This window comes from Elephantulus edwardii, unplaced genomic scaffold, assembly GCF_000299155.1.
Source record: "Elephantulus edwardii isolate Elephantulus edwardi_28Jun2011 unplaced genomic scaffold, EleEdw1.0 scaffold00393, whole genome shotgun sequence".
Classification (NCBI taxonomy): Eukaryota; Metazoa; Chordata; class Mammalia; order Macroscelidea; family Macroscelididae; genus Elephantulus; species Elephantulus edwardii.
The window spans coordinates 128,879-143,038 of NW_006400143.1; the positions used below are offsets into that span (position 1 = coordinate 128,879).

A 14,160-nucleotide genomic window follows, 5' to 3' on the forward strand; every position below is an offset into this window, starting at 1 on the left:
TAGGCAATGTGTAGGCTTCAATAATCACAAAAATATAATTCAACTCTCAGAAAGCTGAAGATTTTTACAGAAGAAATTACTAAGCTTACATCTGAAGGGTGGCCACAAATTTGCAGGTGGGGTGGATAAAGAGGCGACTCTTCAAGAAATGTTTAGGGCAGTGGAACAGCATCTGCTAAGTTGAGAGACCATTTGATAATAATTCTTGTTTTGTAAGGTGTCATCCAATGGATTACGACTCATAGTGACCTTATGAAAAATAGATCTGAACCTGGTCTTATCCTGTCAATTCATCTTTTTAATATTTTGCTTTTATTTTCTTGAACTTTTTTTAATTTATTTGCTTGTTATTGTTGTTGTTATGGGTCATCGAGTCTTCTGCGACTCATGGTGACCCTATGTAAAATAGCCATAAACTCTGTTCTATCCTGTGCCAATCTTATTGTCTCTGACACATCTATCCCCATTACCTCAGTCACTGAATCAATCCATCTCATCAAAGGTCTTGCTCTCTTGTAATGTCCATCCACCCTTCTGAGCATGACGTCCCTTTCCAAGGACTGGTCCTGTCTTGCTATATGTCCAAAATATGTTTGACGAAGCTTCAGAGCCCTTGCCTCCAAGGAGCAGCCTGGTCTCACCCTCTTTAGAACGACCCTTTTTGTTCTTCTTGCAGTCCATGGTCTATTTAATACTTTTCTCCAACACCACAGCTCAAAGGCAGCAATTCTCCTTTTATCATCCCTAGTCATTGTCCAGATTTCTGACACATAGCAAGTAATTGCAAAGACTATGGCCTGGATCAGGCACACTTTAGTCTCCAAACTGATGTCGTTGCTCCTCAGTATTTTGGAGACGTCTTTGACAGGAGACTTCCCCAAAGCAATATGCCTTTTAATTTCCTGGCTGCTGTACCAAAAATGTTGATTGTGGAGCTAAGCAAACGAAAGCTGTTAACAATCTGCATCTCTTCACCATCTATGATGATGCCTACAAAATTTGTATATGTTGTGTTTCACACAATTCTTCATTCACCTTGTGTTTCATACAATCATGTCTTTCTTTTTTAAAAAAAATAATTTTAATGAAAATTTACAGAGGCTTGGGATTTCCATTCATTCACTGTTGCACTTTTCTCCCTGCCCACCCTGCCCCCCTCAGTACATTCTTCTCTTTGAAAAGTAAAAGAAAACTTCCCCCATTGTTTTACAATCCCTCCCCCCAGATCCACTCCATTATGCAGCCTTTGTTCTGGACTCCTATCCTGACAATAATACCGAATCACATATCCCTTTTAAACAGTTTTCTCCCTCATCTGTTTCAATGCAGTATACATTATTTATCATATCTTTCTCAGTCTCCTCCCCAATCCCAATATCAGTCCTCTTTTACAACATTGGCACTATGCAGTATTTGTCCCTTTCTGATTGAGATATTTTACTCAGCATAGTGTCCTCTGGGGTCACCCATATTGAATAATATTGCATGAGTTCCTTGTTTTTCAATGCAGCATAGTATTCCATTGTGGAAATATACCACGGCTTCTCTATCCATTCTTTTGTTGATGGGCACTTGGGTTGTTTCCAACTCCTTGCTATTGTGAACAAAGCCTCGATAAACATGGGTGTACATATAACTGCTTGGGTGGCATTTATGGTCTCTTTGGGGTGTATATCCACTAGTGGAATTGCTGGGTCAAATGGTAGCTCTATTTGCAAAGTTTTGAGAAAGCACCACACTGCCTTCCACAGTGGTTGCACTATTTTACAATTCCACCAACAGTGAATAACCTTGCCAGCATTTGTTGCTTGCTGTTCTGTTAAATTTTGCTATTTTTGCTGGGGTGAGATAATATTTCATAGTTGTTCTGATTTGTATCTGTCTTAGAGTTAAAGATTTTGAACATTTCTTCATGTGCATGTTGGCCATCTGAATGTCTTCTTCAGTGAATTGTCTGTTCATATCCTGTGCCCATTTTTCGATTGGATTACTTATCTTTATCTCCCTGCGTATTCTATAAATTCTAGATATAAGTGCCTTGTCTGACATGTCAGTACCAAATATTTTTTTTCCAGTCCTTGGCTTCCCTTTTTACCCTGTTGGAGAAGGTTTTGGATGTGCATAGGGATTTGAGTCTCATTCATCTAGGTTATCTTCTCCCGGTTGTAGGTTTTCCAGGATACTGGGAAGACTGTTTATGTTGTGGATTAGGACTTCTAGTGCTGTTCCTAGCTTTTCTGTAATGAAGTTTATAGTCCTTGGTTTTAGCCCTAAGTCCATGATCCACCTTGAGTTGGTTTTTATGTATGGAGTGAGGTGTGGGTCTTACTTGAGTCTTTTGCAGATACTTTTCCAATTTTGCCAACACCATTTGTTAAAAAGGCTGTCATTTACCCACTTGACTGATTTCATCTCCTTGTCAAAAATCAGTTGACCATAGATAGATGGGTTGATCTCCGGATTCTTAATTCTATTCCATTGATCTATGTGTCTGTCATTGTACCAGTACCATGCTGTCTTAACCACCACAGCAGTGTAGTAGGATTTGAAATCAGAGATTGAGATGTCTCTACCTTTTTTCTATTTTTAAGGAGTGCTTTGCTTATTCGGGCTTCTTTCCATTCCAAGTTAAATTGGAAGTAGCCTTTTCCATCTCGTTAAAGGATGGCATTGGTATTTGTATTTGGATTGCATTGAGTGCCTAAATGACCTTTGCTAGCATTGCCATTTACACATTATTGGATTTTCCTATCCATGAGCAAGGGATATTCTTCCATTTCTCCAGGTCTCTTTTTGTTTCTTGTAGTAATGTTTGTAATTATATTCGAATAGATCCATTCTGATTCTAGTCAGAATTACTCCCATGTATTTAATCTTGTGATTTGCTATGGTGAATGGTATTGTTTTTCTTAGTTCTGGCTCTGTATTCTCTTTGTCATTGCAGAGAAATCCAAATGATTTTTGTATGTTAATCTTGTATCCTGCTATTTTGCTGAATTGGTCCACTGTGTCCAAGAGTTTTCCTGCGGAGTCTTTAGGGTTTTCTAAGTATACAATCATATCTTCTGCATAGAGGATCATTTTACCTCCACTTTGCCAACTTGGGTTACCTCTTATTTCCTTCTTTTGTCTTATTGTTATTGCTACGACTTCCAATACAATATTGAATAAGAGAGGTGATAGTAGGCATCCTTGCCTAGTTCCTGTTCTTGAAGGATTGCCTTTAACCTCTCTCCATTGAGAACAATGCTGGCTCTCGGTTTTACATAAAAACTTTTTGTTATGTTGAAGAAATTCCCCTCTAATCCTATTTTGTTGCCTGCTTTAATCAGGAAACATTGCTGGATTTTGTCAAAGGCCTTTTCTGTATCAATTGTGGTTCTTGTTCTTTGCTTTGTTGATGTGATGAATGATATTAATTGATTTTCTTAATGTTTAACCATCTTTGCATACCTCTTATGAATCCCATTTGGTCATGGTGAATCATTTCTTTCATGTATCATTTTATTCTATTGGCCAGTACTATATTTAGGATTTTTGCATCTATGTTCATCAGAAATATTGGCCTATAGTTTTCTATTTTGGTGGTGTACATTCCTGGCTTTGTTATCAAGGATATGCTTGCTTCATAGAATGAGTCTGGAAGAATGCCATCTTTTTCTATTTCCTGAAATAGTTTATGTAAAATTGGTGACGTTTCTCTTCTGAATGTTTGATAAAATTCAGTTGTTTGATAAAATTCACTTGTAAAACCATCTGGTCCAGGGCGCTTTTTTTTTTTTTTTTTTTTTTAGTGAAAGTTGTTGTATTACCTTTGCAATTTCTTCTTTTGTAATGGGTCTGTTCAGGTGTTCAATTTCAGTTTGTATCAGTTTAGACAGGTTGTGCATTTGTAAGTATTTGTCCATTTCCTCTAGGTTTTCATATTTGTTTGAGTGTAGTTTCTCAAAAAACTGTAATACTAGCTTTTTTATTTTAGTTGGTTCTATTGTGATGTTGCCTATTTGGATTATTTGTGTCTTCTCCTTCTTGTGTTTGGGAGTTTTGCTAGTGGTTTGTTGATTTTATTGACCTTTTCAAAGAACCAACTCCTAGTTTTGTTGATAGTTTCAATTGTTTTTCAGTTTTCTATTTCATTTCTTTCTTCTCTAATTTTTATAATTTCCATTTTTTTAGAGAGTGTTGGGTTTTTCTTGCTGTTCTTTTTCAATCTGCTGGAGATGTTGGGTCAAAGAGTCAATGGTCAGTTTTTCTTGCCTTTTGATGTGTTTGCTTATTGCTATAAATTGACCTCTGATTATTGCTTTGGCTGTTTCCCAGAGGTTTTGGCAAGTGGTGTTTTCATTGTCATTTGTTTCAAGAAACTTTTAAATTTCATTTTTTATTTCCTTTAGTACCCATCATGTTAAAGCAACGTGTTGTTCAGCTTCCAAACGTATGGTTTTTTCTCCTTTATCTTATTAGTTTCTAATTTTGTGGCATTATGGTCTGAAAAGATGCTTTGTATTATTTCTATGGTTTCAAATTTGTTGATGCTTGCCTTGTAACCTAGAATGTGATCTATTTTTGAGAATGTTTCATGCGCATTGGAGAAGAAGGTATACTGTGCTTTTGGGGGGTGCATTAGCCTATATACATCTGTGAGGTCAAGTTGGTTTATTGTGTGCTTTAATTCTTCAGTATTTTGGTTGTGTTCCTTTCTGGTAGTTCTGTCTTTTCTTGAGAGGGGTGTATTGAGGTCTACAAGTACTATAGTAGTGTTGTCTATTTCCTTTTTCAGTTTTGTTCATGTTTGTTTTATGTATTTTACAGGTCTTTCATTTGGTGCATAGATGTTTATTATTGCTATGTCTTCTTTTTCTATTGACCCTTTTCAGCATTATGACTTCCTGGTCCTTTGTGATGGTTTTTACATTGACATTTATTTTATCAGAGATTAATATGGCTACTCCTGCTTTTTTTCTGGTTGCCATTTGCTTTGTATATTTTTCTCCACCCTTTTACTTTTAGTCTTTCTTTATCTTCATTTTTCAGGTGTGTCTCTTGTAGACAACATATTAATAGATTTTGGTTTTTTATCCAATCTTCTACTCTTTTTCTCTTCAGTGGTGCATTTAAACCATTTACATTCAGTGTGATTATTGAGAGGCAAGGTTTTATTGCTATCATTGTGTTGAGTTCTTTTTGGTGTTGTTGCTAGTTACTCTGGTCCATGCTGTTTTCTGTGGTATGTCTGTAAGAAGGACATCTCTGAGTCTTTCCCCAAATGCTTGTCTTGTTTTTACAAACTCCCTTAAGTTTTGCTTTTCTGGGAATATCTTGATATCTCCTTCATATTTGATGGACAATTTTACTGGGTTGACAGTTGTGTTCTTTGAGTGTTTGATATATGTCCTATTCTCTTCTTGCTTGTATGGTTTCTGCTGAGAAATTGGCATTTAATCTTATCTGTTCTCCCTTATAGGTTACTCTTGTGTCTCCCTTGCTGCTTTCAGGATTCTCTCCTTATCTTTGGTTCTGGCAAATTTAACTATTATATTCCTTAATGTTTTTATTTTGGGGTCTATTCTATATGATGTTCACTGAGCTTCTTGAATATATATTCTCTCATTCTTCATTATGCCTGGGAATTTTTCATCTAGTAATTCTTCCACGACTTTTTCGGTGCCTTTACTTGCTTCTTCCTGTTCTGGGATTCTAATGATGTGCATGTTTTTTCTCTTGATTCTGTCCCACATTATTCTTAGATTTTCTTCTTTTACCTTCTTTTTGAGTCTGCTTTTTGCTCTAGCAGATCACTGGTGACAATTCTGTCTTCTATTTCACTGGTTCTGTGTTTCATCTCGTCAACTCTGCTCATGTGTCCCTCCATCATGTTGACAATATGTGAAACATTGGACCTCATATTTTGGATAGTGGTTTCTTGTTTTCCAGTGCCACCAATGTCTCATTTCTTTTCTCTGCATTGTTCTGGATTGTTTTTTTGAGCTACTCCTAGTTTTTGCTTGTAATATCCTGTAATTCTTCAAGTTTGTCTTTCATCCATTCAATCATTCTCCTCTTAAATTCTGTGTCAGAAAGTTCCATGAGACTTTCTGGCTTTAGGTAATCCATGGATACTCTGTCACTCTTTGTGGTTACATCTTGTGTATTGGGTGGAATAGCTTGCTTTTTTTGAGACATTGATTTTTTTTTAATCTGAAGACAATGCTCTAGAGTTCAGTTGGGCAGCTACTCGACTTGTTTGTTTCTCCGAACTTCTAATTTCAGGGAAATGTCAGTTCAGAGCCTGTGAGAGCAACCTCTTATGGGTAAGACAGGTCAAGTTGCTCCCAATTAAAGACAATTAGGCACCCTTGTGCAACCAAACTAGGTGATGCAGGCAAGGGGTTGGGATGATCACAAAGGCAGGTCAAACACTTGGGGGACCTCACTCGGTCCTCAGCTGTCTTGGTGTGCTCACTATTGGTGTCCCTTCTCAAATTCCAGCTGTCCGTTTCCCACCAAGTGGTTTTCACTCATCAGTCTCTGCCCACTTGAACCTACGCAGGTGCTGTCATGCAGCAGGCCCTGCCCAAACAGGGCTGTGGATCCAATGGGACCTGAAAAGTCAAAGTCAAATATATGCTGACCCACTTGCCTCTGGCTGCTCTGCAGTGTCCACAAAAGTTCAGACAGATTAGACAGATTACCACTGGCTGGCTTGTTCCTGGGCAGTCAGTATGGTCCAAGAGAGCTCAGCCAAATTCCCCACCAGTGGGTTCACCCTTGGGTGCTCTCCCAGGTAATCCGCAGTGCCCTAGAATACCCAATCAGGATGCTACTGGTCTTTCTCCTGCTAGATCAGCCCCAAAACAGCTCAGCTGGTGCTTTCAGGTGATGGCTGGATCTGTGGCATGGCCTTGTGTTCCTGTAGCTCGAAAGGAATTACTCCAACAATAGTTCTGATTCAAAATCCTACTGTCCATGGCTTAGTGCTTTGGTTGGTCTCTGTGTGGCATGAAGGATTCTCTAGTGGCCCTGGGTACCACTGGGGTTGTAGGGTGGGGTCGGGCATGGTTGTGGTACCACCACGGGGTGGGGATGGCAGCAGCGGGAACATGGGGCTGTGACAGGGGACGTGGGGGGGGGCGGGGGAGAACGTTGCTGGGCTGGGAGTGGTGCACTGGGCTGGGGCACTACCACCGGGAGATGGGGGCAGGGTTTGGGCACTGCCGGGAGTTTATGTGGCGGCAGGTCGCAAGGTGGAGTCACTTACTTAGCTGCGGGCTGCCAGGGGTCATATAGTGGTGGGTCATTGCTCCTCCAAGGTCATGTGGTAGCCAAGGGTGGTTGCTCTTTGGGGTCACGGGACAGGGGGCAGGTCATTCCCCTCCGGGATTGTGTGGCAACTGGGGGCAGTCACTCCTCATGTGGTTGGTCACTCCTCCGGAGTCATGTTGTGGTGGGTGGTTGCTCCCAAGTTAGTGGGTCCCATGTGGTCAAGCTAAACAGCAGTTATCCCCCCAAATAACTGTGGGAGCAGCAAAGCAGCACTGTCAGTCGCTCCTTCCTTTAGTCAGTCAGAAACATATTTTTATATTAGCTTTATATTCTGAAAAGGTGTAGCAATAACGAGCAATTTAGTAGCAATTACCAACCTTAGCACCAGATTATGTCTCTAAATAAATAATTCCTATTGAAATGAATTAACTTTCCTTGGAGAATTGACCAATTTTAGGTCAAGGTCAAGTCACGCCCCGACATATCTGATGTGAAAGCTAGGAAGCTTTTAAGTCAGGTGGGATCACTTCAAAATGACTCATGAGCCAACTTGAAGAGATGCAAAGTTGCTCAAATTGAAACACATAACACATTTAAAATTGCAACTTCATAGTGCCCTTGAGGGAAAAATAAAAGCTTTGTCAACTTTAGAGAACGCTGGGTTACCAGTTAATTCTTTTGAAAACAAGCAAATAAAGAGAAAGAATCAAACATTTGTTCTAATTTTACCATATTAACTGTACATCTGGATAATGAATGTTTAAAGAAGGGAAATAGTTACATTTTTGTTTTTTCAATGGAATTCTAACCAATAGTTTTAGAATTCTATGGAAATGAGAAAAACAACAAACCACATAACCCTATCCTTTCCCTGGTTTCCTAGTCTACTAATTTCTCTGCTAATAGAAAACTATCTGCAGCTATTTGAGTCCATCATTGACTTCATAGAGGACAGGTGGTCTCTTAGGGACTCCTAAGGGTTCTGGCTGTGGCACTGATGTGTTAAATGTGTTAATGGTTGGCTATCCAATTCGGACAGAGATAGGGGTGGAGCTCCCCGATTAAAACAAGCTTGGAAGGAGGAGTGGCATCCACTTCCATAATAGCTTGCCTCCGGAAACCCTATGAATCTGGAGAGAGGATGAAAGGCACCTAAGCCTCAAGGACTGTCCTTCATAGAGCCTGCGACTCGATGGAACTTAACCACCACCACAACAAGGGTTCTGATGCTTCAGAAATGGTAAGGATGGCACAGGATATAACAGGCTGTAGGTTCAAAGAGTTGCTCTGAGTTGTACTTGATACAACAGCACCTAACAATAACACAACAACACAGAGACTTAGAGTGTGAAAAATACTGAAAAATGAGGATAGCTGCTGCTGTTGGTAGGTGTCATTGAGTCAAGTATGACTCATAGTGACCCTATGAACAATAGATCTGAACACTGTCCTATCCTGTGCCACCAATCAGCTCTGACACACTTGAGCCCATTGCTGCAGTCACTGAGTCAGTCCCTCTCTTAGGGGGATCTTCCTCTCTGTCACTGACACTCTACCTTTCCTAGTATGATAATTCATTTCCAAGAAATAGTCTCGCCTAGCCAAATGATGAAAATATGTGAGATGTCGTTTCATAATCTTTACCTCCAAAGATCACTCTGGTTGCAACTTTTTCCAAAAAGTAACTGTTCTTTTGCCAGTTTTTTCCAAAATCACAACTCAAAGAAATCAATTTTTCTTCTGTCATCCATATTCATTGTTCAGCTATCAGAAGCATAATACGTGATTGAAAAGACCATAGCCTGAATTAGACACACCTTAGGAGGCAGTCATTAGAACAGAGCAGGGAGACACAATATTGTTCACAATAGCAAAGAGATGGAAGCAACCCAATTGCCAATCAAAAAATGAATGGCTAGAGAAGCTGTGGTATATTCATACAATGAAATACTGTGCAGCACTAAAAAACAAAGAACTCATAAAATATTATACAAAATGGGTCACCATAAAGGAAATTATGCTGAACGAAATATCTCAGTCACAAAAAAGACAAATACTACTTAATTCCACAATTATAAAACATGACTGATATGGAGGTTGGGGAGGAAACTAAGCAAAGGGGATAAATAATGAACACTACATTGAAACAGACGAGGGAAAGTGCTCTTTAAAAGAAATATATGATTAGGTATTTTTGCATTACAACAGTTTAGAATAAGAAGTGCATAGCAAATTGGACTGGGGCCAAGGGGAGGGAGAAAATTGTGAAACAATGAAAAAATAATTTTTAAAGAGAAAATAAAACTGGAATGGGGAAGGGAGGAAAATGTACAAGAATGAATAAATGGATATCCAAGTTTTCTGTAAACTTTCATTAAAGTTTTAATAAAAAATTAAAAAAATCATTAACAATTAAAAAAAAATTGGTTCCTGTGGATTTGATTTAGCCTTCTTCAACTTCAGTTTAAACTTGTATATGATCTGTTCCACAATCAGTACCTGGTTTTCACAGCTGGTATTGAGATTCTCCAGTGATTTTTTTTGTCCCACAGATGTAATCCACCTGATTCCTGTGCATACTATCAGGTGAAATCCATGTGTATAGTTTATGTTTCTTATAAAAGGTATTTATAATAAATAACTCATTGATTGTACAGAATTCTCTCATTCTATACCTAGCCTCATTTTTGTCACCAAGTCCACATTTTACAAATAGTCATCCTTCTTTCTGATTCCCAACTTTTGCATTCCAGTCACCCATTATAATTAATGCTTCTTGACTGCATGTTTTATCGATTTCTGAATGGAAAAGTTGGTAAAAATCTTCTAATTCCTTCTCTTTGGCTCTGGTTGTTGGTGTATATATTTGAATGATAGTGGTATTCATTGAACTTACTTGTAATGTGTATTATCCCATCATTCACAACATTGTATTTCAAGACGGATCTAGAAATGAATTTTTAAGTATGAAAGCAACCCCATTTTCCCTCCCTTTTCATCTCTGGCATAGTAGATTATATGATTATCTGATTCAAAATATCCCATGCCAATCAATTTCATTTTACCAACACCTAGTATGTCAATATTTATGTGTTACATTTCTTTTTTACATAATCTCCAATTTTCCTACATTCATCCTTCTCACATTCCATGTTCCAATCACTAGCATTTGCTTACAACTGTTCCTCCTTCTTTGTGTTTCCATATTTGAGGGCTCAGAATCAGTTGCCATATCTGCTGGTCTACTCAGTTGTTTGTTGATTGCTGTTGAGTCGAGCATGACTCATAGCAAACCTATGAACAAAAGGCCTGAATCCTTTCTTAAGTTCATAGAGCATGTGTGCTTTATTGTACGTGGGGTTTTTGAAGGCCTGTTATTTTAGAAGTGAATGGCCAATCCTTTTTCCTAATCGGTCTTAATTTGAATGTTCAGCTTTAGAATAGTTTCCGATAGACAAACGTTTTACAGAAAGAAACAGATAAAAGATGTTTCCCGAAAAAAATGGCGACTCTCAGGCTGACGCGCTCCGTGTTGGTGGGGCTTTGAGGTGGTCGCCAGGGATCGGGGACGGGACGATTTCCCAGCCACGGGGGCCCTGGGACCCTGGAAGATGAATCGGGGCTCTGCTCAGGTTAGGCGGTGGGAGTGGAGAGAAGTGGCAGCAAGGACTGCAACGGAGCAGGATGTGCGAGAGTTACTCCAGATCGTTGTTGAGGGTCTTGGTGGCGTAGATGTGCCAGGCGCTGGGCTGGGACTCGGTGCAACTCAGCAACTGCCACCTTCTCACGGACGTGCTGCAACGCTATCTGCAGCAGTTGGGACGGGGCTGCCATTGGTACTCTGTGCCATTGACCTAGTGGCAAGGAGCTGCCCTGCCAACCCAACGTCAATCACCAGCTGCTCTGCCAGAAAGAGATGGGCAGTCTTCTCCTGTGCGATTTGCTGCCTTTGAAAACCTGCTGGAGGGTCAGCTGTAGGTCGGTTCCAGCTTGAGGGCACCTGACAACCACCACCACTATCATAGTGGGGAGCTCTGGTGGCCTAGGGATGGCCAAACAGATCCTATTTTGGATGATGCTAGTGAAGCTTTCCAGCAGATGGAAGTTAATCTTCATGAGTTAAAAGACTATATTCACAGTATAGAACCTGTTACCTTTCCACATCAGATTCCTTCATTTCCTGTTAGCAAAAACAATGTACTTCAGTTTCCTCAACCTGGAAGTAAAGATGCAGAAGAAAGGAAAGAATACATTGCTGACTACATGCCACCCATTGTGTCTTCTCAAGAAGAAGAGGAAGAGCAGGTGCCCACTGATGGAGGCACATCAGCTGAAGCCATGCAGGTTCCCTTGGAAGAAGATGAGGAATTGGAAGAAGAGGAAATTATTGATGATGAGAATTTCTTGGGTAAGACACCGTTGGATAGCCCTGAAGCTGAAGAAATGCCTTCTATGAAGAAACCATGGCTGTTGAACACTAAGAGGGATGCCGTGGGTGTAGTATTACTGGAAGCCGGAGAGCCACTCAGCTCAATAAATACTCAAAAGATTCCACCAATTCTTTCTCCAGTCCACATACAGGACAATACAGACATTGCACCTCTGTCTCCAGAGCCACCAATGTTGGCTCCAGTTGCAAAATCACAAATGCAAACTGCAAAACCATTAAAAACAAAGCCCTTTACACCGAAAACAAAAATAAAAACTACTTCTCCTGGACAGAAGACTAAATACCTAAAACTAGTCAATCATCAGCAATGGTCGGAAGTTCTATTCGGTCACCTAAAACGATATCCAAAGAAACGAAGTCACCTGGACGTTCTAAGAGCCCCAAAAGCCCCAAGAGTCCCAAGGTTATGACTCATATTCCCCAACCACCTATCAGACCTGAAACACCAAACAGGACTCCTTCAGCTACAATAAGTGAAAAAATCAACAAAGAGATTATACAGGTAAAACAAATACAGACACCCCCTGCTGTGGGGAACTTGAACAATGAAAGTCAGCCAAAAAAGGCTATTGTAACAGATGAAACAATTGATGACTCTGTTGATGCCGTGATTGCAAAAGCTTGTGCTGCGTGAGAGCCAGATCCTTTTGAGTTTTCTTCTGGATCAGAATCTGAAGGAGACATTTTTACCAGCCCTAAGAGAACTTCAGGTTCAGAGTCTACTACTCCAAAAGCTTCCACTTCCTCAACTTCACTAGGTCAGGATCCACTCCTCTGCCTCTTTCAGAAGGAACTTCAAGTTCTGATAATTCATGAACAATGGATGCCTCAATTGGTGAGGTGGTACTAAAAGCAAAAATGGGGACACCTTCTAATATCCCTCCCAACTTTGTTTATCTCTCCTCTCCCTCAGTCTCTCCTCCCACCCCCGAAGAACCTCTTCATAAGGTGTATGAGGAGAAAGCCAAACTGCCTTCATCAATAGACATAAAGAAGAATTTGAAAAAAGAACTGAAAACTAAAATGAAAAAGAAAGAAATGCAGAGAGATAAGGAGAGGGAAAAAGACAAAAGCAAGGGAAAAGGTAAAGAGAAGGATAAAGTTAAAGAGAAGGAAGTCAGCAAGGAAACTAAGTATCCATGGAAGGACTGTCTTAAAGATGAAGATTCAGATCCCTTTAAAGGTAAAATAAAAGAGTTTGAAGATAGGGATCCAAAAGTGAGATTGAAAGATTGACTTGTGAGGAAAGAGAAGCATAAAGATAAGAAGAAAGATCGAGAAAAAGGCAAAAAGGATAAAGATAAGAGAGAAAAAGAAAAGGCTAAAGATAAAGGTAGAGAAGATAAGATGAAAACCCCACCAACGCCTTTAGAAAAAAAGCCAAAAGAAATGGCTTTGCCCTTGTTCAGCCCTCCTGCTCTAGTGAGGATCCCATCAGTGTTTGTCACCAATGCTTCCTGAAAAATTATTTGATGGAAAAGAAAATCCAAGGAGTAAAAACAGAAGAAAGATAAGAAGGAGAAGAAGAAAAAGAAAGAGAAAGAAAAGGAGAAGAAAGAAGGAAAGAGAGAAAAAAGAGCGAGAGAAGAGAGAAAAAGAAAAGGAGAAACACAAGCATGAAAAAATAAAAATGGAGGCTGTTGTTCCAGCTTCAAGTCCAGTTATTCCCAGGTTAACTCTCAGAGTTGGTGCTGTTATCAGCAAAGTGGTCCCAGCCCCCGAGGCTAAGCCGGTCCCTTCTCTGAAGAGACTGAAAACCCCACCCCCCGAGCCAGCCCCCCGCACCCCAGCCACTGCATGTGACCCCTCCCCTGGTGCCTTTGTCCATCCTCAAACAGGCCACTGCTTCATCCGCTTTAATTCCATCTCCATCACAGGCCATCTCCGGAGCAGGGAGTTCCAAAGCCCCGGTAAGAAGTGTGGTAACTGAGAAGGTGAGCACTTATGTGATAAGAGATGAGTGGGGTAATCAGATCTGGATCTGTCCAGGGTGTAACAAGCCTGATGATGGAAGTCCAATGATTGGCTGTGATGACTGTGACGACTGGTACCATTGGCCCTGTGTTGGAATAACGGCTGCACCACCAGAAGAAATGCAATGGTTCTGTCCCAAGTGTGCCAACAAGAAGAAAGATGAAAAGCACAAAAAGAGGAAACACCTAGCACACTGACGTCTTCCTGCAGCCTGAGCCACCTCATATCACATCAGGGTCTTTCCTGATACCTGCAGAGGGGAGTTGGCATGATTCTGCCATCATTATCTACCACAAAATTCTTCAGGATAATGAATCTTGGAAGACTTGAGGACAAGAATACATAAGGCACTCTGGCTTTTTCCCTCAGGCAGTGGACTGGCCCCTGCTGACTAAATGATAGTGTGATTAAAGAAAAACAAAATTAGAAATTAATAATAGGATGATAAAGGAGAAAAAACCATACATTTGGAA

At 40.1% G+C, this 14,160-nt stretch overlaps 1 pseudogene; it reads left to right on the forward strand.

The window, feature by feature from the left end:
• Positions 1–10,769: 10,769 nt before the first annotated feature.
• LOC102876059 lies at positions 10,770–13,884 on the forward strand (annotated as a pseudogene).
• Positions 13,885–14,160: the final 276 nt, after the last annotated feature.